Source organism: Pleurodeles waltl, chromosome 12 (assembly GCF_031143425.1).
Source record: "Pleurodeles waltl isolate 20211129_DDA chromosome 12, aPleWal1.hap1.20221129, whole genome shotgun sequence".
Classification (NCBI taxonomy): Eukaryota; Metazoa; Chordata; class Amphibia; order Caudata; family Salamandridae; genus Pleurodeles; species Pleurodeles waltl.
In genome coordinates this window covers 279529129-279549767 of record NC_090451.1, presented here as the reverse complement: position 1 = coordinate 279549767, position 20639 = coordinate 279529129, and the positions used below count along the sequence as shown (strand labels likewise).

The 20639-nt window shown below is 43.5% G+C and overlaps 1 protein-coding gene across 2 annotated transcripts in view; it reads right to left on the bottom strand.

Moving 5' to 3' along the window:
* The window catches only part of FBXL8 (F-box and leucine rich repeat protein 8), a 106056-nt gene that overhangs the window by 24068 nt on the left and 61349 nt on the right, over positions 1-20639 (bottom strand). The window contains exon 1 of one of the 2 annotated variants that reach the window (XM_069216199.1): positions 16554-16708. The exons of the other annotated variant lie outside the window; for it this stretch is intronic. The gene's annotated coding sequence lies outside the window, so the exon portion shown is untranslated. Of the gene's footprint in view, positions 1-16553; positions 16709-20639 lie in introns of those variants that run through there. 2 annotated transcript variants of the gene reach the window in all.

The window sequence follows — 20639 nt, the reverse complement described above, 5'->3', positions numbered from 1 at the left end:
TGGTGGGTGCACCCGGTGGAGGGCAGGGCCAAGCGATCTGTGGGCTCGTTCACTATGAAAACTGAGGATAGATGCTCCCCAAAAAGGCAGCGCATTTTAGTTATAGCAGTGGATTCCGGTATTCCCGTTTTGCGAAGATTGCTGCAGCGGGATCTCACTTCCAAGCCTTCGTTTTTGCCTTTTATATTGTCTAGGATCCTGTCCATTTTTAATAGGTGTTCTTTAGAGTCTATTTGCTGGTGATCTATATCAGAGATCCAAGTTTCAAGGTTGTCAAGTCTATTCTCATGCGAGTCCTCATATTGTTTAACATGATCAAGTCGGGCTGTGAGGAGGTCTAATTTACAGTTGATCGTTTTAAGACTGTTTTTTACCACAGTAGTATGTCTTTAAGATCGAGCTCGCTGGGGTCTTCCTCTGGAGGGGGGGGCGGATGATGCCACATGAAATCTCTCACCCTCATTATGGCGTATAAGCTTTTTCCCTTCAAAGAGTTTTGCCTCTTTTATATCTGTTTCCCCCAATGTAAGAGCATCTCAAAGTGACCAGGCCTTTAGAAAAACAGTCTCAGTTCCAAGACGTAAGTTCATCAAGAATGTCTGAACGGAGCAGTCCGCCAACACTCTGACCGTGTTTTTATGAGGGGGCCCGCTTCACCCCGCCAACAAATCCCGGTGGGGGCAGGAGAAGGCCCAGATGTGCTGCTGAGGTAGGTCTGGGTTTCCCTCACGTAGTCGTGCTCCCGCCGGCCGGCCGGGCCCTTTTAATCAGCCCGCCGCTCCTTCACCTTAACAGCGGAGGGTGGGGCACCCCACATCAGAGCCCCAATCTCCCCTCCTGCCCCTCCACCCACCGGGTATATGCCCACGCCAACACCATCCCGCGTTCAGCCTCAGGCCGCCGCATAGCCTCCGGGCCGCACTGCGACGCAGCTCCTACGGCCAGCACCCGGCCCGGCAATGCTCCAGCTCCCTGCTCTGCTGCCGTCCGAAGCAGGACTAGGCGCTCAGGGCCCGACAGACTCCTCCAGACCTCTCAACTCCAGCACCGCATGGGGCAGGCCCGTGCTCGTTCGGCCTCTGGGGTCTCAATCCTGACGGCATCTGCTGCTCCAGGCGATCTCTGACCATTGCATATATTAAGCTTGGTTCCGCGCAACCGGGGCCTCCGTTTTGGATAGATTTTGCCGGATTTGCTCCGCCGGCCAGCAGAGCCCTCTAGGGAGCGGCCATCTTGCTGTTCGGTGTAACCGCGCCTCCCAATAACCAGCATATGTTAATTCACCAATAAGATCAACACTGAAACTGTTCGCGGCTATCTCCCTGATCTAATTCCATGGCAGAGAAGTTTGGGGGTCTAACACTAAAAACAAGCATTGGCAAAGCCATTCGTTTTGAAAATGTCTGCTATTCTTTTGTTTTTGTCAATGCTTCTTTACTGGTGTCATGATTTTTGCAAAACAGTGTTTCTGGGGAACCTACTGGCCACTCATCAATTTAATATAAAAAAAAATGGCTAAAATCAAAAATACTGTTTTCTCAACTTATGCCACATGACTTGCTTTAACTGACATACACTGGGGACAAGGCCTAAGGATGTACTACAGAGACTCATGCATTGCGTTGTCATTTGTTTGGCCTGCATCTGTGACTGCCGGCGGACTGTGGTTTCCTTACATGGGATTGTATTACCTCAATGTGTGCACTTGGACAATGTACATTTTGATATAAAATGGCGGTTGCGTGTTCTGTTTTTGTATACTGCAAAAAATCGTAAATAAATGTTTTTTTTTTTTTTTTTTTTTTTTTTTTTTTTTAAATCAAAAATACTTTTTGTTCTGTACTAGTCTCATACACTTAAAGAAGCTGCTTTGTGCGCTGATATACTCAATGTGAAAGGACAGAATTGAATCATGCACATTGAAATTGGCCAACGGCTGTAGTGGGCTGATCCCATGCCCCATCTTGTGAGCTGTAATAAACAGAAGAAAAATGCGATTGGTACAATAACAGACAAATGAATGAAGAGGGCTGGCTGTAAGCCCTTATGAGTAACTTACAGATATATATATATATATATTTTTTTAAGTTCTTGGCTAGTGCCAGACCTAAAAATTATGCAGAATGGGACAAATCCCAAGCAGGGAACATTTCACACTAAAACAGAGCGTTTCCAAGAGTAGTTTATTCAAACCAGATTGGTTGATGTTTTGGTTTCGAATACTACATTATCCATTGACACAGACTTGCCAGCATATACCCACTATAGAACCTAGACACATAGTGTGTGCTGTTAGCCCTGATTAGCTCACTCTTCCTCCATATCTGTGAATTAACACAATTTATACACACTTGTAACCAACATAACTATAACTGCTAAGCTAAGGAATTTGTACACAACATTTACATGTGAGGCATTGGGAGTTAAGAATATGTACTAAAAATCTGCGAATGATCACAATTTCTGCAAAGCTGGATTCTGCTACAAACCAACAACATAAATACAATTGCAGAGCAAAAACATAAGTCCAAAATTTATAGCGCAGGTCACCAATATAACGATAATAAAGAAACAGCACATTTATTCATTCACAACCTTATAATAGGAATACCATTCTATGAAGTTTATATTCAGCAACTTACCTTTAGCCATACGGACGACTGTTTCTCAAGCATTTACTTTGCAAAGTTCCCCTATTGTTTGGAGTAAACGGCCACCCCTAGCCAAGGCATTCCTGAAATCATTTTTATTTTCTGGTTTACAAAGTATTAATAGGCATTGAGTAGTGTGCTAGCTGTCTGCAAAACGTTTCGGCACCTAGTCATGAGTAAGAAGTGCTATATAGGTATAATTAACTAGGTCTACCTCCAAAAGGTCTTAATTTGTACACCAGGCACAAGCCACATTAGCTATAGCTCTTAGAAAGGGAGCTTACTGTCATGTTCCCTATAAAATTACTCTAATCGCCCATAATTTGGTTCCTCCTTTCATTACTCCCATGATATGTGCTGTGGTATTAGGGGCCTGTTACACATGCACAGTGTGGCTGAAAGGCCATGTCTTACGGAGAACATAATGACAGCTAAATAAACTGGAGGTTCCCCCCACATTCTTACTTTGTGAACGTCACAATTTGCATCCTGCTGTTGATGGGGTCCTGCCCTTGACACTATGTAGGTGTTTGGTGTGCCGGGGATTGGCGTTCACAAATTACTTAAGACTGACTTCCTTGTTTTTGGAGACAACCAATTATGGGCAACAGACTGGTGGCCTGCCTCCCTAGGGCTCTTACCCTCTACTACACATGTTGAAAACTTGGAATCATGTTTAATCCTAACTCAGATTTGATAAATATATAAACCTGTTCACTGCTTTCTGTTTCCATCATCTTTCAGTTATCAGGAAGATCATTCCTTCCCTCCCAGCAACTTCCAGGAAAGATTTGGTCCAAGACCTTATTATATCAAGGCTTGACTATTGTAATTCTTTACTGGTGAGCCTCCCTGCTCATCTTGTACATAAAGGACGGCTTGTACAAAATGCTGAAGGCAGGCCTATCCTCACACTAAAAAGACTAAAAAGTGTATCCATCTTAAAAAAAACAGGCGGCAACTGCTTTGGCTATCTATTGCACAGAGATGCCTCTTTGAAGTACTCCATCTCTGCCACAAAACACAGTATTGCACAACATCTAGGTCATACATGGCCACCAGGTGCTCCTAGTACTCTCTTGTATGGTATCTATCACCAAAGTACTAACATTTGATCAATGTATGTAAATACAAAAAACCTGACAGGGAGGTCGATTATTGTCCATACTGATGGCCAAGTCATGAAATGACATGCCTAACGATCCCTCTTCTTGCCCAAGCAAATTACGAATGCTTCAGGAAAGCAGTGAAATTTCACCTCTTTCCTAAATAACATCTGTTCCAGCTGGCTCCTTATTTTGCTCTTTCTTGGTTGAGTGGCTTCTGAGGTTTTGTGCACTAGATAAATGCATGATTCATTCACGTCCCTTCCAAGTTCACTTCTTTCCACAAACCTGTGCTGGAACTGCATTCTCCCTCATTACTCCCCTAGGAGAAGGCCTAGACAAGTGGTTTTTAATCTGTAGTCCAGGGACCTCTGGGAGGTCCATGACTGGGTCATAGACTGCTTAGAAAAATAAATGATGTATATAAATAACAAAGCAAAATGTAAAATTGAAAATGTGAAATTTGAGGCTAAAAATGAAGTTGGTTTAGTGGGAGCAGTGTGAGTGCCTCAAACAGAACATAGCATGGACGATGGGTGGCCTCAATTTAATTTAGAAAAGCTCAAACCTTTCCACTAAAATTCAATTTATGATTTTTTCTTATAATTGGTAAATTACATAAAATATCTAATCATTTGTGTATTTCTTTTACATATGCTTCTTTCTGTGTTTTGTGCATTGTTTTGTTTTGTGGTTCAAATCATCAAAATTGCTTAGTCTGGGCCCCCAGATCCAAATAATGACTCAGTGGATGTGCCTGGATTCCAATAATGATTCATTGGAGGTGCCAGGAGACCAATAATGGTTATGTGGGGCCCACAGGACGTCAAAAGGTTAAGAACTACTGGCCTAGACAAAGAGAGTCTGAGCCCAATCCACTTTCTACTGACCACTTAGTGTTGGCTACCCCGTCTGCTCTAAAAGAGCCTACGAGGACAGGGACTCTCTGAAGGTGCAATGTGCCCTGGTGGCAATAGTGTACTAATCTTTTGAAAGCATAAGTATTTGGTCAGTCCTTGCTTCCCAGCAGTACCTCCAAACAAAAGGAAATACTACCCCAAAGCCAGTAGCAAAATAAAATTAACATGACAACTTGAACCATTGTCCGAGCATTCACATTTGCATTTATGATACTGTTTAAAGTTTGCTTTCATTAAACACGCATTCGATTCCTCTGTATGACCTCTTGACCTAAAATGTGAGGTTTTCTCGTCTTCTGTTTTCTAATTAAATTGAGACAAGGAGGCCCTCTCGGAGGCGCAATATCCTGAACTACTTTACAGATAAGCTTGTTTTCCCTTAAAGAATAATTACTTTTTCTGTCAATTGTATGTTTTTTGCAGCTTTTCATAGCTTGTGAAATAGTGCTTATAATGTGAACTAATGAGCGCTGAACCTTATAAAAAGCCTCTGATGATTCGATGTTTTTGAAGAGCTCCACTGTGTATTACTGTGAGCAGAGTCTTCCGCCGATAGGCCCTAGCAAATAATCTTTGCTATGAGTTTCATACCATGACTGTGTATTGATTGTTATTTCTCTTCCAGACAAAGTTTTACTTTGACAGGCAAAGACTTTCGTTTGTAAACTATTCACAGTTCAACAAGCCCATCGGAAACACACCGGTCATGTGACTTTCTCTTCCATTGATTCTCTGGCTTTTTAGAGACATGTATCTTCTCCACAACCCCTTACTACATCTTTCTGACCACTACTATTGGCCTTGCTCAAAAGTAGTTGAAGCCCTATCAGTTTGTGCTACTTAGGCGAAAAGCTGAAGTATGCCTGCCTAATGCTAGCACATGCATACACAAACAAATAACATGAGCAAATCCCATGCCATTTTCACTCACTGTAAAACAAATGTCTAACTATCAGTCTTATGTGAATAAGTATGCTTAGATCTCACTCAAAGAAGAAGCATTCTAAAACCATTACAATTGATCTTGGTTAGGAAGAATAAAATGTTGTTTCCCAAAGTCACTAAGTAAATGAAATGGACTCCTTGTATTTTTTAAAGTAATCGTTCGGGTGTTTAGAGTAAGGGATGCCACAAAAAATGACCTTACCGGCATTTATTTACTCATTCGCAGCACACTAAATATTGTTACTGAGATGCATACACACGTCTTAAAAGAAGCCTTTATACATGTTCTTTAAGAAATAGACAGCCGGGCAACAAAAATATTAAGCAGAGATTAAATAGTTTGCTTAGATGAAAAAGGTTATGACACACAAGGCAGATCTCTGTTTTTTCCCAAGTTACAGGGCAGGCCTGGACCCTATCATTTTGGCCAAAATGTATCTTTTTTTTTTTTTAATAAGCACCGGAAAAGTCCAGAGTTGCCCAAGTATTCATTGTAAAGGATTTAGAAACTTGAAGTCTGAACGTATTTGAATGTTCCATTTGATTTTGAAAGGACTAATTTGTGTCTAATTCTGTCTCGTACAGAGCTCACTAGTTTCCCGGGTCCATGTGTGAGAAACTCATTCAGTCAGTGCATTTTTAATTGCATTTTGAGAATTGCATTAACAGTTAATGCACAGTAAAAACAAGTTTAAGTTAAATAATAAATTACTTAACTTTACTAAAAAGCATTCTTTTAAAAGCCATGTTCAGAAATTGTGCAGTATGCGCAGGCCCACAATTTGAACTAGCACATGGTAATATAAATGTAACCAACATAAAATCATTAAGAAAAAACATTTTCATTTCAAACAATTCACTTACTTTAAAGCAAGCCGGTATTAGTTGCTGAATATTTTACTATATACTCAAATTCAATCTTTTGAAAATCATGTTTAAGAATTTTGCCGGACGAGCAAGCTCAGTTATGTTACCACTGCTCAGAAAAAAACAGCGTGCCGATGCAAATGAAAATCATCTCATTGTTTAAAAACATTAGTTTGAGAAGGAAACGTCTTTCTACGATGAACTTGGGACAACAGCAAAGTAAGTGCAAGATAAACTATTTCATGTAATTGCAAAATTTACAATGATATTTATCATTTACAAGGTTCTTCCATCTTCCCCTGGACTCCTTTATGGGAAAAACTGTAAAACACATTCACAATATGTTTTATCTGCAGATTTTACTTATTCACTTCCTCCAATAATATTACATTCTAAAGGTTTCAGGAGAGGATCTAATTCATTCTGCTTTGCTACATATTTCGAAGTTGTCTAGATCTGCTACTCTTGATATGGATATGGTTAGCAGCTGCCTCTTTAACTCAGTTTTTAGAGCAGCGTATGAAAGAACCACAACGCAGTTTCATTCTCTGTGATTGTGCTCGTCAAAACAGAAGATGTGGGAATGCAAACATATAAACCAACATTCAACACTATTTCCTGGGTTCAAGCAGGGCTTAGCTGGCCATTTTGAAACTTGTCTGAATATTACTTGCCGTGGATCCAAGATCCCACCCTTAATTGTGTTGAACAATCCGATGGGAAAGAACGTTTACACAAGGGACTAACTGATATTATAAGCGAACCCTAAAGGTAGCATACATGTTGGTCACTCACAACACACAGGCCTTTTTCATGCTGGACAGGGGAGTTATGCACCATGTGTGGCCTTTTGTAGTATGCACTTCATTCAAATATTTACCTGTAAGTCATCCACTAAAATGTAATGCCCCCTCACTAACATACATGAAGGAGTTGGTAGCCATCTGCACCAATGCCAAGGATCGTGACTCTTGGGGCATATTAACAAAGGAACATTTGGTCACGAATGAAAGTTTAAGATCGAATTTACCATAATTACACCAGCCAGATTTTCACACAGGGATTTCTGGTGGGTTCAAGCCCCCTCATGGGTGCCGAGTTGCCCAACACGTGAGTGGAGTTCTCAGCACATGTAAATCTCACTCAAGGAGTGGGAAAGTGGGAGTTCCAGAGTGTGGTTACCCTAGACGTTTTAAATCCCCGAAAACATGAACATTTACTGGTATTCACAAACATCTACATGTTATTAGGTTACAGCCAACATGTAGTTCACCCTATGCTGGAGTGCAAAGCTTAGAGCTTTCTCAAATATTATTAGGATTGTAGGTAATTCTAGCCCTTGTGGTCTTTAGTCAATGGATGGACATCCTGGCCACCAAAATCTAAATCCCATAGAAAATAATGGGATTTAGATTTCCGCATATAGGATATCCATCACCGTTGTGAAGAAATAACCTGTCTGCCAATATCTAAACCAGGCCCTCAGTCTCCTCAGGGTGTTTTAAGCTAATACGAATAAATCGTCCAAACACAGTCAGTAGTATGCCTTATTCTGCAGTCCAGGTTATTCATCCATACATTGTTCAAGGAGATGGTAGAAGTAAGAAACAAGCATACAGCACTATATAGTACATTTCTATTGTATTTTATATCATTTGGGTGGTCTTGTAAAGCACTGCACTCCACAATGGAAAAGCCTCCGAGCACTTCAGGAAGGGTCCAGGTACAAGGAGAATAAAAAATAAAATGTGGTGAGGGATAGTGAAAGGATAGTCAAGCAGCGTGAAGCAAAAGTGGCTGCTTGTGAAAGCCTTCATCTAGTGCTCAGATACAATGAGAACAACCTTTATTAATTCAAAGATGTGCAATATCCTGCCAGTGCTACATCTTTAACTACATCTTTAACACACAGGATTTTTATTATTTGTAGTCAGTTATAAGGATATTTAAAATACTATACTGTTTGAAAAACAGATGCTGCTAGCACTGTCTCTAGAGTCAATATATGACCCCAAATGTTTTAATAGCAACAGTATATTTCTAACTTGTTTTCTATACCAACTTTAAATCACACTTCTGCTATTTCTGAACACAGTGAATAAAATATGTTACTAGATTACAGTTTATAGTAATATGTTTACCAGCATCAGAAGGATAAAAGTCTGAGTGTGCTAGACCACAGTTCGATTTTGTGACCTCAGATCATTGTATTTTTAAGCGCTGAATGTGTAGAACACTGAGCCATCCTCCTTGGTTTGATGTCATATCATTTACATGGTAGATCCTACATTTTCTATCACAATGGACATATGTCCATCACCTAGATGTATTTAGTCCCACAGTATGCCAGGAATTACCCTTTATTTTGCCAAGACTAGCATTATAAAAAGGGTAGGAACCATCATGCCATGGACATCGACAATAAGCTAGGAACGACGACCACCATGCCAGGCAGACTAAGCTTTAGTCTGCGAGTGAGCATCATGATATGACACATAGCCGCATTATGCTAGAATAAACCACCATTTTGCAAGGGGCAGAATTACACAAGGGTTGGCGAGATCATGCTCCAGGAACAAACACAGGCCGTGCTTTGTTATTCACAATCTTAATGTGACAGAGGCCCTCCCAACAGACTTGGAGCGCAGTTGTACAGTGCTTTTCTGGAGATATGTGCCCGTGGTTGTAGGTCCTACCTCTATGAAAGATCAATTGTAAGCAGCTTGTGGTTAACTTTCTCACCAAGGGTTTGGAGGTTTGAGGCAGAAGAAATATTACACACCTTCAGATTGATGGGACACGTAGGTGGAGCAGTGCCTGAACACACACATGACTAAGCTGCCAAGGGTAAGAATGGAAATTAAAGTAGTACTGGAAAGCCTATTTATCTCACTTTGCCATTACTGTGAAAGTGCAGCCATTGGCTTTGTCAATGTGGAATGCTTTTAAAATGCACTAGCATTCCAAATCCAATAGCAATACCCCACTAACCTTTAACACTATAGTAAACATTGTTTTTGTACGGTTAAAAATTGTTTCCTATATCGTCAAGATGGACGCTAAACTGCGTGACGCAACATGATGACGCAATGTGGCGACCATTGTGAAAGCATGAAAATGCATTTTATACTTTACTTTCAAGATACCTACATCATCATGCTCACATTATCACATTGAGGTCCACCAGGTGTCACCCATTTGGAAGGTACAGAAAGCAAAGCTTTCTACATGTTCAAGAATAGATGTCAATGTTTTCTGTAGTTTTAAGATGGCTGATAGCCACGATTGGCTCTCCAAGAAAATAGTGCAGAACAACATCCAGGGAATCACTACGTTTACCCCTGGTTCCAAGTGTGCCACAGAGCAGTAAAGGCATGGAGGGGGGATACTTGGAGGTGTGAGGGGCTCAGGACTGCAGGACAACATCCAGGACATCACCAACCCATATGGAGTTTCACACACCAAATAGGATTAATTTTATACGGGTTGTGAGGGGAAAGATAAGCCAAGGGATTTTTGTGAATAGGGGATGAGTGCAAGGTTCTCTAACGCATTAAGGCAGAAGAAGGAGCAGGACATGCACTCCAAGCACCAAATAAGAAATTAAATAGGGAAAGAAAAAAAGAAACATAGTTCCAAGTCGTCAGGGTGGAAGGATACACTTTTTCCAGGTCAAAGCCAGGGTAAACAAACTATGCTCCATGAACAGGGAAACAAACAAAGAACAGAGAAGAAAGCTATCCAACAAAGGACATGGAACTGTGACAAACGTGAAAGCAATTAAGTCAAAACCAGGGAGCTACCCCCAAACCCACTAAAGGTGGTATTGTTTACAATGCTAAATACAGCAGACAACTGAAGCTGTCTGTAGATAGGACACACACAACAGCCCTGGATGATCTACTTATGCCTAACATGGCGCAACATTTAATTCCTGTGAAAACTGACTGTTTCTCTACATACCTGATGACCAAGAACAGGGTCATCGATCACAGACTAGACATTGAACAAGATGGCACTGGAAGACCTGGAAAGCAGTGGCACATAGTAATTGTAAAGTGTTACTTGAGCCTTGAGGAAAATGAACTGAACTCCATACAGTACCCCAGATAGGAGTGCACACAAAACGTCCACTATGAGGTATCAACCACCCGCATGATATAACTGAGTGACATTGAAAGATGGACAGTTTTTTTATTTTTTATTTTTATGTATTTATGCTTTATAACAGACAAAAGGACACCCTTCAGCTCTTGTAACATTAAAGCAAACATAGCTACAGCCCGATTCAGCTACAAGGCATCTCCGGACATGCTCCATGCGATGCATCTCGAATAGTCCACTGAATTCTGATAGTAGAGTCCAGCTGTGGTATCAAATGTCCATTTGTAAATAGCGGAGAGCTGAACCAGCCATGCTAAATATCTGGGCTCAAAGGGCGAAAACAGAAGAACAAGCAACAAAGAAGAGCAAGGGAAGCCGGAAAAGGAAGTGGACAGCACCATCAGCAGTCTACACAGCCAACTGCAACGCACAGGATCGGTAACTCAAACAATTCCATATGTTCACCAGTCAGCAAGAGTGCCCCCTAGTTATGCACAGACGCAAGATAGGATCGTAGATGCGCCCAAATATTGCGCGGCCTAGAGCCCTCTGGTGCCGATTCCCAATAGATTGTCAGTTGTTCCTGACAAAACGCAGCATCCCGCTGCCAATCGGAAACCCGAGGGGGGACGGCCCCGGCCCCAGCAAATCGCAACCCTGTGCTTGGTGAAAAGCAGCAGCACGCCCACTAATCTCCGCACCCCGTCCAACCCACCCAGCAGCGCCAGCACAGGAGAGGGGGTCAACTCTAGTCCAGTCATCCCCTCAATCGCATGAAAGACCTCCAGTCATATACTTCCTCACATTGCCACGCCAAATAAAGAAAACCGGCATCCGGACCATGGTATCTTACACAGTTGGCATCCACACGCAACCCCATAGCACACAAGCCTCTAGGAGTATAGTATAGGCGATGCAGGAATTTAAAGTGAATAAGGCGCAGCCTGTAGTTGGGCGATTACTCCTTCATATGCGCCCAGCACGCCCTCCAGACCGCATCGGGGATATCCTCTCCCACATCAGCCGCCCACTTTGCCTTAGCAGCCATCACCAGTCCCTGCCCTTGTTCCTGCATGCAGCAGTATAATTTAGTAATAAGCTTCTTCTGTGACTTGGCGCTCCACAGCACCTCCAGTGCAAATGTCAACGGAATCTCAGGGAGACTAGGATACGCGCACGAAGCATGGCACACACCCGCAGCACATATAATCGATGCAGCGCCCTGGCAGACCCATCCCCCAGCGCCGCCTTTGGGGATATCAACCTCCCATCCACAAACCAATCCTCCAAGAGCAACAAGTCTGAATCACAGAGATAGTTTTGTAGCTGCAAGTTGCAAAACATCGCCTCATCAGCCGCAGCCGCCATCGACGGCGCAAAGGGCACACGCACCCCGGATCACCTCAGCAGGACCGCCCAGGCTCTGACAGTGCATGCCACCATATCCACACCCCGGGGGCGGGCCCTGACATGCTACCAAGCACGCGCTCCAGTCCATCCGACCATACCGCATCACTCTCTGGGGCAAGATGCGGCATATAACGAACCGGACGAATCCAGTAATACGCAAAATGAGCCTGCGCACAAAGGTAATAAAGCTCCAGGTCAGGCGCCGCAAGTCCACCCAATTCAAACGGTAACACCAATTTCTCCCATGCAATTCAAGGCTGACCGCCGGCCCAGACCAGCCGAATCATAGCGGAGCGGGGACGCTGCAAGAAACTGGCTGTGAGAACTAGAGGAAGATTAACGAACAAGTACAGGAATTTAGGCAGCACCAACATTTTTGCTACTGCAATCCGCCCGGTCAGGGACAATGGCAAGGCGCGCCACACCTCAATTCTGTCTTCCAACCAAGACATAGCTTTACCATAGTTGGCCAGCCAGAGCATCTCAACACCACAACTCAACCATATTCCCAAATACCGAACCGGACTGTCCGCCCCCACAACAGGATATCGGGACCGGCAGACCGCCATCCCCGGCGAAAGAGGCAGCACAACGGACTTAGACCAGTTTACCATTATTCCGGAAATTCCACCAAACCGAACAATCTCATCCAAAAAAATATCTAAATTGTGGCCGGGCTCACGCACGTACAACACAACATCGTCCGCATACATAGATATCAGAATAGACCTCTGACGGAATGGCTACCCTCTAGCGCTATGGCACTGTCATAAAAAGGCCGCCAAAGGCTCTATCGCTATCGCAAAAAGAAACTGAGACAAACGGCACCCCTGTCTGGTCCTGCGCGACACCGGGAAGGGGGCCGACACGCCGCCATTCATCCGCAGGCGGGCTACCGGCTGCGAGTACAACAGACGGATCCAACTCACAAAGCACGCACTCCTCCCCACTCTGCCAAGAAGCGCAAACAAATACCGCCAGTCCAGTGAATCAAACGCCTTTGTAGCGTCTAAGAACACCGCCGTTGCCTCGTCGCCAGCGGCAACCAAGCCAACAACTGCAAAGAACGTGCGCAGGTTTTGCGCCGTGGACAGTCCCGGAACAAACCCAGACTGATCAGGCAACACCAGTTTCATCATCAGTGGCTTTAGCCGTGCCGCTATCATCTTAGCCAAGATCTTGTTATCTGTGTTAATCATAGAAAGCGGGCGATACGAATCGCAGCTATATGGGTCTTTTCCAGGCTTAAGAATCGTAACTATGAGTGCCTCTCGTAGAGAAGCCGGGAGGATTCCATTCTGCAAGGCCTCGGCATAGACCTCCAGCAAATGAGGCGCCAGGATATCAGCATATTCTTTATAGAACGCAGGGGTCGGACCATCCAGGCCAGGGGCCTTATCTCCAGGCAAACCACGAATCGCAGCCTTTACCTCTTCCTCAGTAAAAGGAGCATCAAAATACTCCCTATGCGCATTATCGAGCCAGAGCAAACTGATCTCAGAGACGTAGTCCTGTACCACCTCCCCAGGCAATTCAGTAGGAGCAGAGTACAGCTCCACGAAGAATTTGGTAAATACCTTCAGAACTCCATCTGTGCCAACCACGCGCTCGCCCCTTAAGTTATTCACCTCAGTAAGATAACTGCTGGCCCAAGGCCTGCGGAGCATATTCGCCAGCGTGTGTCCAGCTCTCCCTGCCTCGCCGTACCGCCTCGCAAACCTCCCCAAAAAACAAATCTCCCTCATAGATGCCTCTTCGTACGAGGATACTGTGACCCGAAGAGCCGCCAACGTGTCACCTGACCAATCCTCCACCAGACGAGCCTCCAGCTCTGCTATCTGAGCCTCCAATTCAGCCAGCTCTTGCCGCAACGCAAGCAGCACGCCATGTTGTTTCGAGATACATATCCCACGAATGACCACTTTAAAAGCCTCTCACAATGTGCCAGCCGACCGCACTGTGCCAGCATTCTCCTCAAAGTATAGGGCAATATCCCAGTGTATCTCTTCGTGGAACATCTCATCCCGAAGCGCCCCCTGAGGCAAGTGCCACATAAAGGCACGCGTGGGCCCACCGGACACCGCAAGCTCCAATCTGACCGGAGAATGATCCGATAACGTGCGAGCCAGATAAGCGACCGCCCGAGTTCATAGCACCACATCTCGCGAACCTAACCAGCGGTCCTCTCCTATTTAGAACACACGCAGGCCAATCTGTACCTTCTACAGGTGACTTGCTTAATCCTGGCAGATCATCACCGGCTATGCTCAAGATTTTTTCCAATACAGTATCTTTCCTCACGGGAGGATAAGGTGTCAGGGGTGTTGCTCCTAGTCTCGCTCTCCTTCCGCGGGAGGACGGGAGACAAGACTGCTGAAATAAAAGGTCACTTGCTGGCATTCAGGATACACATAGGGGACTTTCAGGTCATAGAGGCGTCAATATACGCCCCCAATGAGGGCCAGGAGGCATTCCTACATCGAGCGCTGGTCGAAGTTATGAACATGCACGACAGACAGGTGTTCATAGGGGGTGACTTTAACATTGTCCTTAACGACTGGGAAAGGTTGGCTTGTAGATACGGAGGGACAGGGGCTCTGTCCTCAGCCGGGTTGAGTAGGTGGGACGAGCTCGGCCTTAAAGACCTATGGAGGGGAAGGCACCTTACAACCAGAGAATATACTTTTTACTCCCTAGTGCACAAGACTTATGCCCGCATTGATCTTTTCTTGGGTTCTAAGGAAACCCAGCAGACTCTGAGGTAGATAGACATTGAGCATTGTTCGGTGTCGGACCACGCAGCTGTTTCTCTAATACAAAACGTCCCACCACATTTCAAAGGTCACGTACCTTGGTGGCTAAGAACTACTCTCCTTTTGAGAGCAGAAGTGGTAGCACGGATAACGAAAGCCATTGGTACCTTTCTAGAGATTAATAACACGGCGGACACACCTATTTCCCTACTGTGGGATATGCTGAAGGCAATCATTAGAGGTGAATTTATCACAATATCAGCAGCAGGCAATAAAATCCGACAGGAGAAACAGGTCCAACTTCAGCAACAGGTGATGGAACTCAAGAGGATACACAAGAGAACCGAGGCCCCGAGTGTTCGGAGAAAGCTTGGCGCAGCCAGGGCGCAGCTTGCGGGTCTCAACATTGACAAGGCGGAATACGCAGCTCTTCGACTGCGCCATTCCTTTTATGTGGGCAGCAACAAATGTGGACGCCTCCTGGCTAACAGGCATCTAGCCCAGAGGCAGACAATGGAAGTGGATTCACTCAAGGCTCCAGACGGGACAGAGGTGGTGAGCGATACTCAGATTGCCTCGGTCTTCCGTGGGTTCTATCGGGACCTCTACTCTCCCCCCAGTCCAACCCAGACACCTCTTCATGTTTCTGACACAAGCTTGGAAATAATTCAGCCAAATAAACATGCTAGAGGTGTAAAAACTGGGCCTCAGTAGAAAAAAAGACAACCGGAAACCAGCAACTGATGTGCTCCAATTAATTCCCTCTTGTACACGCCCTTTGTCGTTCTGCTTGCTCCGTGATTCAAAAAAATCTGATTCTTACTTAATATCCTTGCACAGTACACACAGCAACTTAAACCCCTTCTACGCGCTCATAAAATGGTAAGGAATTTCAGATTCATTGACGTATGCCTATGATCACATGGTGCAATAATAGTGATGTAATCTGCAGCCTAGCCACTAAGCTATTTCCCTTCTTCCCTCTCGTATTTCTTCCTCTATAATACACGTCACAAGAGATAAAAGATTGGAGAAATTGCCCGGGGTCTGTTTGGTACACTGTAAACGGGTACACTTTCATTTTCATTATTTTTCTTGGTTTACAAAGAAATCCCAAGAAACGACCTCTAAACACACTTGAAGTGGCCATTAAACTCTATCCAACTCTGACCAAAGTTATTCATTCATTTAAAACGCATCATTGCTTTAAAAAGTAAATCACCGATCACCATGACATCTCCATGTACTTTCTCTGCCATCTGAAGTTGTGTTCAGCGTTGCACAAAAATTCATCCTAATTTCTGTCTTAAAAAGTTAACAGGTATGATCAAATCTTCCCACTGACGGAAAAGAACGTGAATACCAATCCGTTTACGACACTTTCGGTGACAAAAATATTAGGTGAGCCAGAAAAAGTTGTTACCATAATAAACTCACAAGTGAGGGTAATAATGCGGCATTATATTCCTAAGTATCTTCTAAACATTTCGTTTGTGAGTAGCACTTTAATTTCATATTAAAGAAAGAAATGTATAATTCTCACAATAGGCAGACACGCCCAGATATGCCAAGAGGACGGTTTCATGAAATCGTTAAATGCGCATAGATTAACGATAGTTAAAACTCCAAATAACATTCACCATGCGACAGATAATGTCTGCTCGGCTAAATTTCCCTTTTTTTTCCTACCCTGGGCAGTGTCTAATGACGCAGCTGTGAAAAGTTAAGTACTGCTGTGCCAACAGTCGTAGAAAAATACAACAGACGCCCTCTTCTTGGCAGAAACAAATTACTCACCTTATAATGTTGCGCCTTTCTTTTCAGTGTGCAGGAGCCTCGTAAGGTGTTGCCTCCGACGTCTGTCCAAACTAACTCTGCCCGTTTCGGTCCATCCTCTGTCCCCTAGATACATTTTCACTTCCTAGTAATATAAAGCTTGTGCAAGCTCAGGTCGTGACTGGTTAACCGGTAAGAGCGGAAGCACTCCGTCCAATGGATGCTCTTCCTCCTATGAAACAGCCTCTGCGGGCTACGCCATGGGAGTGATAGAATTGTACGCTAATTATTATGACGTGTTCAAAGGTTTGGAAAGTCTTTGTCAGTGTTCCAGAGAGAAGAGACAATCCATTAAACGCACACACACTGAAACCAAACCCCAAAACTTGAGGTGCGAACTGAAATTGACAGTATGTTTGCGCATTTCATCTGCAAGCTCTTGAAGTAGAAGTTCGATCTTGGACTGTGATAATATATTTTCTTTGTACTGATAGGTCATCAGGTGAATGTCTGTGGAAGAAGGGTTAGGCAAGACAGTTTGTCCAACCATAAAAAATCCATCCTTCATCATCAGCCATCATCCTATGATAAATTAAACTTTAATGACTATTTAACCCCTTCGTTACTAGGGCCTTTCTCCCCCTGGACTAAGCCTTTTATGGCTAATTGGGGTAGTTCACATTTAGGTCCCTATAACTGTTTGTCCACATATGGTATCCCTGCCAAATGTGCATAATTTTCTTCCACTATCCTGGGGATTCTAAAGGTACCCAGCGTTCATGGATTCCTCCGGAGGGGACTAAGAAAATAGCCAGAATACAGCTATTATTTTTTTTTAATGAAGAAAAAGTCCTGCAGAAGAAAGCATCTGGCTTTTCTCTTGCAAATGGCACCAATAAAGGGCATGCAGTGCTAAAATCACCATTGTCCAGCTTTCAGGAACAGGCAGACCTGAATAAGAAAATTACATTTTTCAACACAGTTTTGGCATTTTACTGGGACATAGCACATTTTTCCTATTTTTTTGTGCTTTCAACCTCCTTCCAGTTAGTGGTACAAATAGGTGTGAAACCAATGGTGGTCCCCAGACAGCTATACAGTTCTGAAAAGTAGACAAAAGTCTGATTTCAGCAAGTGGACATTTGTGTAGATCCTTCAAGGTTTTCCTATAGAAAGTAACAGTTGCAATAAAAAAAGATTGAAACTGAGTTGGACAAATACAGCCATTTGTGTCTACGTTTTCACCTGTAACGTCTACCTATGTGAGATTTTCGAAAGCAATACACTCCTATGTCCACTGAACACTTTTGGATGTGGGGATATATAGGGCTTGTAGGTTTCACAAAGAATCTGAGGTACCCAGAGCCAATAACTGAGCTGCACCTTGCAATGGTTTTTCATTGTGTACCAGGTATACAGCAATTAGTTTGGTAAAATACAAGGAGTAAAAAATAAGTATCAAGGACACCTGTGTATTTCCGAAATGGGCACAAGATGTGGAGTTTAGAAGCAGCGGTTATTTGTACATCTCTGAATTTGTGGCAGAAAAAGACAATTGGTAATAACACTTTTTCCTCACATATCTGTGATGGAAAGTTCAGGTATCTGAGTGGAGCCACAAACGTCCTTCTACCCAACATTCCCCCAAGTCTCCAGATAAAAATGGTAACTCACTTGTTTGGGTAGGTCTAGTGCCCAAGACAGGAAAAGGTACAAAACGCAATGTGGACACATCACATTTTTCCTACTCAAAACTGACCCATTTTTTTGCAATGGTCTTAGCTGTGGACTTTGGGCCCTAGCTCAGTTGACACCTAGGGAAACCCAGCAAACCTATACATTTTTTAAAACTAGACACCTATGGAATCCAGGATGGGGGGACTTGTGGGCTCTCACCAAGTTCTGTTGCCCAGAATCCTTTGCAAACCTCAAAATGTAGCTAAAAACATATTTTCCTTATATTTCTGTGATGGAAAGTTCTGGAAGGCGAGGGGGACCAACACTTCCTTTAACCAGCATTCTCCCAAGTCTCCAGATAAAAATGCTAACTCACTTGTGTGGGTGGGCCAAGTGCCCGTGACAGGGAAGGGCCCAAAACATATTTGTGGACACAACAAAATTATCCATCAGAAAACAACGTGTTTTTGAGAGGGGGGCACCTGCATTTTTGGTTCCGGGCTCGGTGGCCATCTAGGGAAACCTACCAAACCCAGACATTTCTGAAAACTAGACACCCTTGGGAGTACCGGGTGGTGTGGCTTGTGTGGATTCCCCAACATTTTCTTACCCAGAATCCCCTACAAACCTCAAGTTTAGATAAACAAAGTTCACATTTCCTCACATTTCTGTGTGGGACCACTGCACTAGTACGCATTTCCTATCACCCAGCGCTCCCCTCAGTCTCCTGATAAAAAGTGATACCTCACTTCTGTAGGTGGGCCAAGTCCCTGCAAAAGGGAAGGGCCAAATACATATAGAGGTTGAGGGTGAACCAAAGCTGGTCCAAAAGGGCAGATTTTTTTTAAATACGTTTTTTGGCTGACTCTGCTTTGTGCACCCACACAAGCCAGGGAAACATCTCTCCTGTCTGCAAATCTCACAGCTAGAAGTTCATCACTGTGCAAGGCAGTGTACTGTCCACTTCCGAGTTTTATACAAATAAGCTCTTCTGGGTAACCTACACAGTTAAAGCAGATTGTGCCACAAGCAACAATGTAAATTTTGAGCAAAAAAAATTGTGACCTTTGTTAAAAACTCCTCTACCAAGTTCTCACACAATTTTCTCACTAACACCAAACTACCTGTGTACAACCTGAAATTATAGACATATCCAGTGTACACCCTGAAATTATAGACATGTCCAGTCCTACTCAGACAGCATATACATCTTAATTCCATACCGTGCCATCTTGCTAGAAATGTACTCCCTAAAAAACAATAGTCCTTGAACAAGACTAACGACTCATCCACAGCTATTTCTTTCCCTAAAACATTGACCTTTGAAAATCGATCTTCAACATGATCAAGGACAGACCGAATCTTAAAAAGACGGTCACAATCAGGGTGAACTCGTGGCAATGCTGAAGCATTATTAACAAAATGCAGCATCCAAAGCAGAAGCTAATACTAATTATGATTCATGGTTGCAGGAAATATAGCCGTTGCCATCAAGGGACTAGTAGACAAATATGAAGACAGCAATGGCTTCCATATCAAGTCCATCAAGAAAGTTAAACCCATGAACTTTTTCATCCAGATTTGTAGGAGTCCACCGGCTAACTCTCGAGTGGGGCTTAAGTCTGGCACTGTTGTCCCTCAAATACTGTTCAGCATACAAATTAATCTGGTCAACAATCTCATCCAAAATACATTGTTCATAAACAACTAAAAGAAATCTATAGGCAAAATGTTTTCAGTATTCACTCTACACCCTGCAACAGCAGTAAAGGCAGGCAACTCCAGCTGCATCATGTTTGGGGCAACCCAGAGTTCAGCACTTCCTATAGGAAGCCTTTAAGCCCCAGGCTGCAATCTAGATGCCTCTTGCTGCACCATTGGCACATTGGTGTCCTCCGCTAAAACAGCACTTCCTCCACACTGAAAGTGGCTTCATCCTCAAATGATTCCTATCGGACAGAAAATTTAATGTCAGAGTCTTACACTTTTTCCTCTGCCTCAGATGCAGAGTCAGTCTCATAATCATAGTCGGAGAAAGATTCAAAAAGAATACCAACAACCTGCTGAGCAGTAATCCTCCGGCTAGCCATAATCCTTACTATGAAAAGTAACTTGACAAGTCAACAATACCCAACACTTTGTAAAATAAGTAATATACAAAGTGTGGCTTAAGCAAACAAAAAGTAAAACTACTGGCATATAGCACTTGCAAGGTAAAGTCAATCAATACAAAGTACACAAACACCTATATACTCTAAAACAATACCACACACTTGCCTGAGATAGCTAGCCTCACCAGCACCTACTCTGCACAGACAGAGCAAGTACCAATGATATCCCACTAGAAAGGAACACATAAGAAAACTACACATAAGACAACACAATACACATTATGCACAAACCCAAGGAAAATTTAACACACATTCAAAG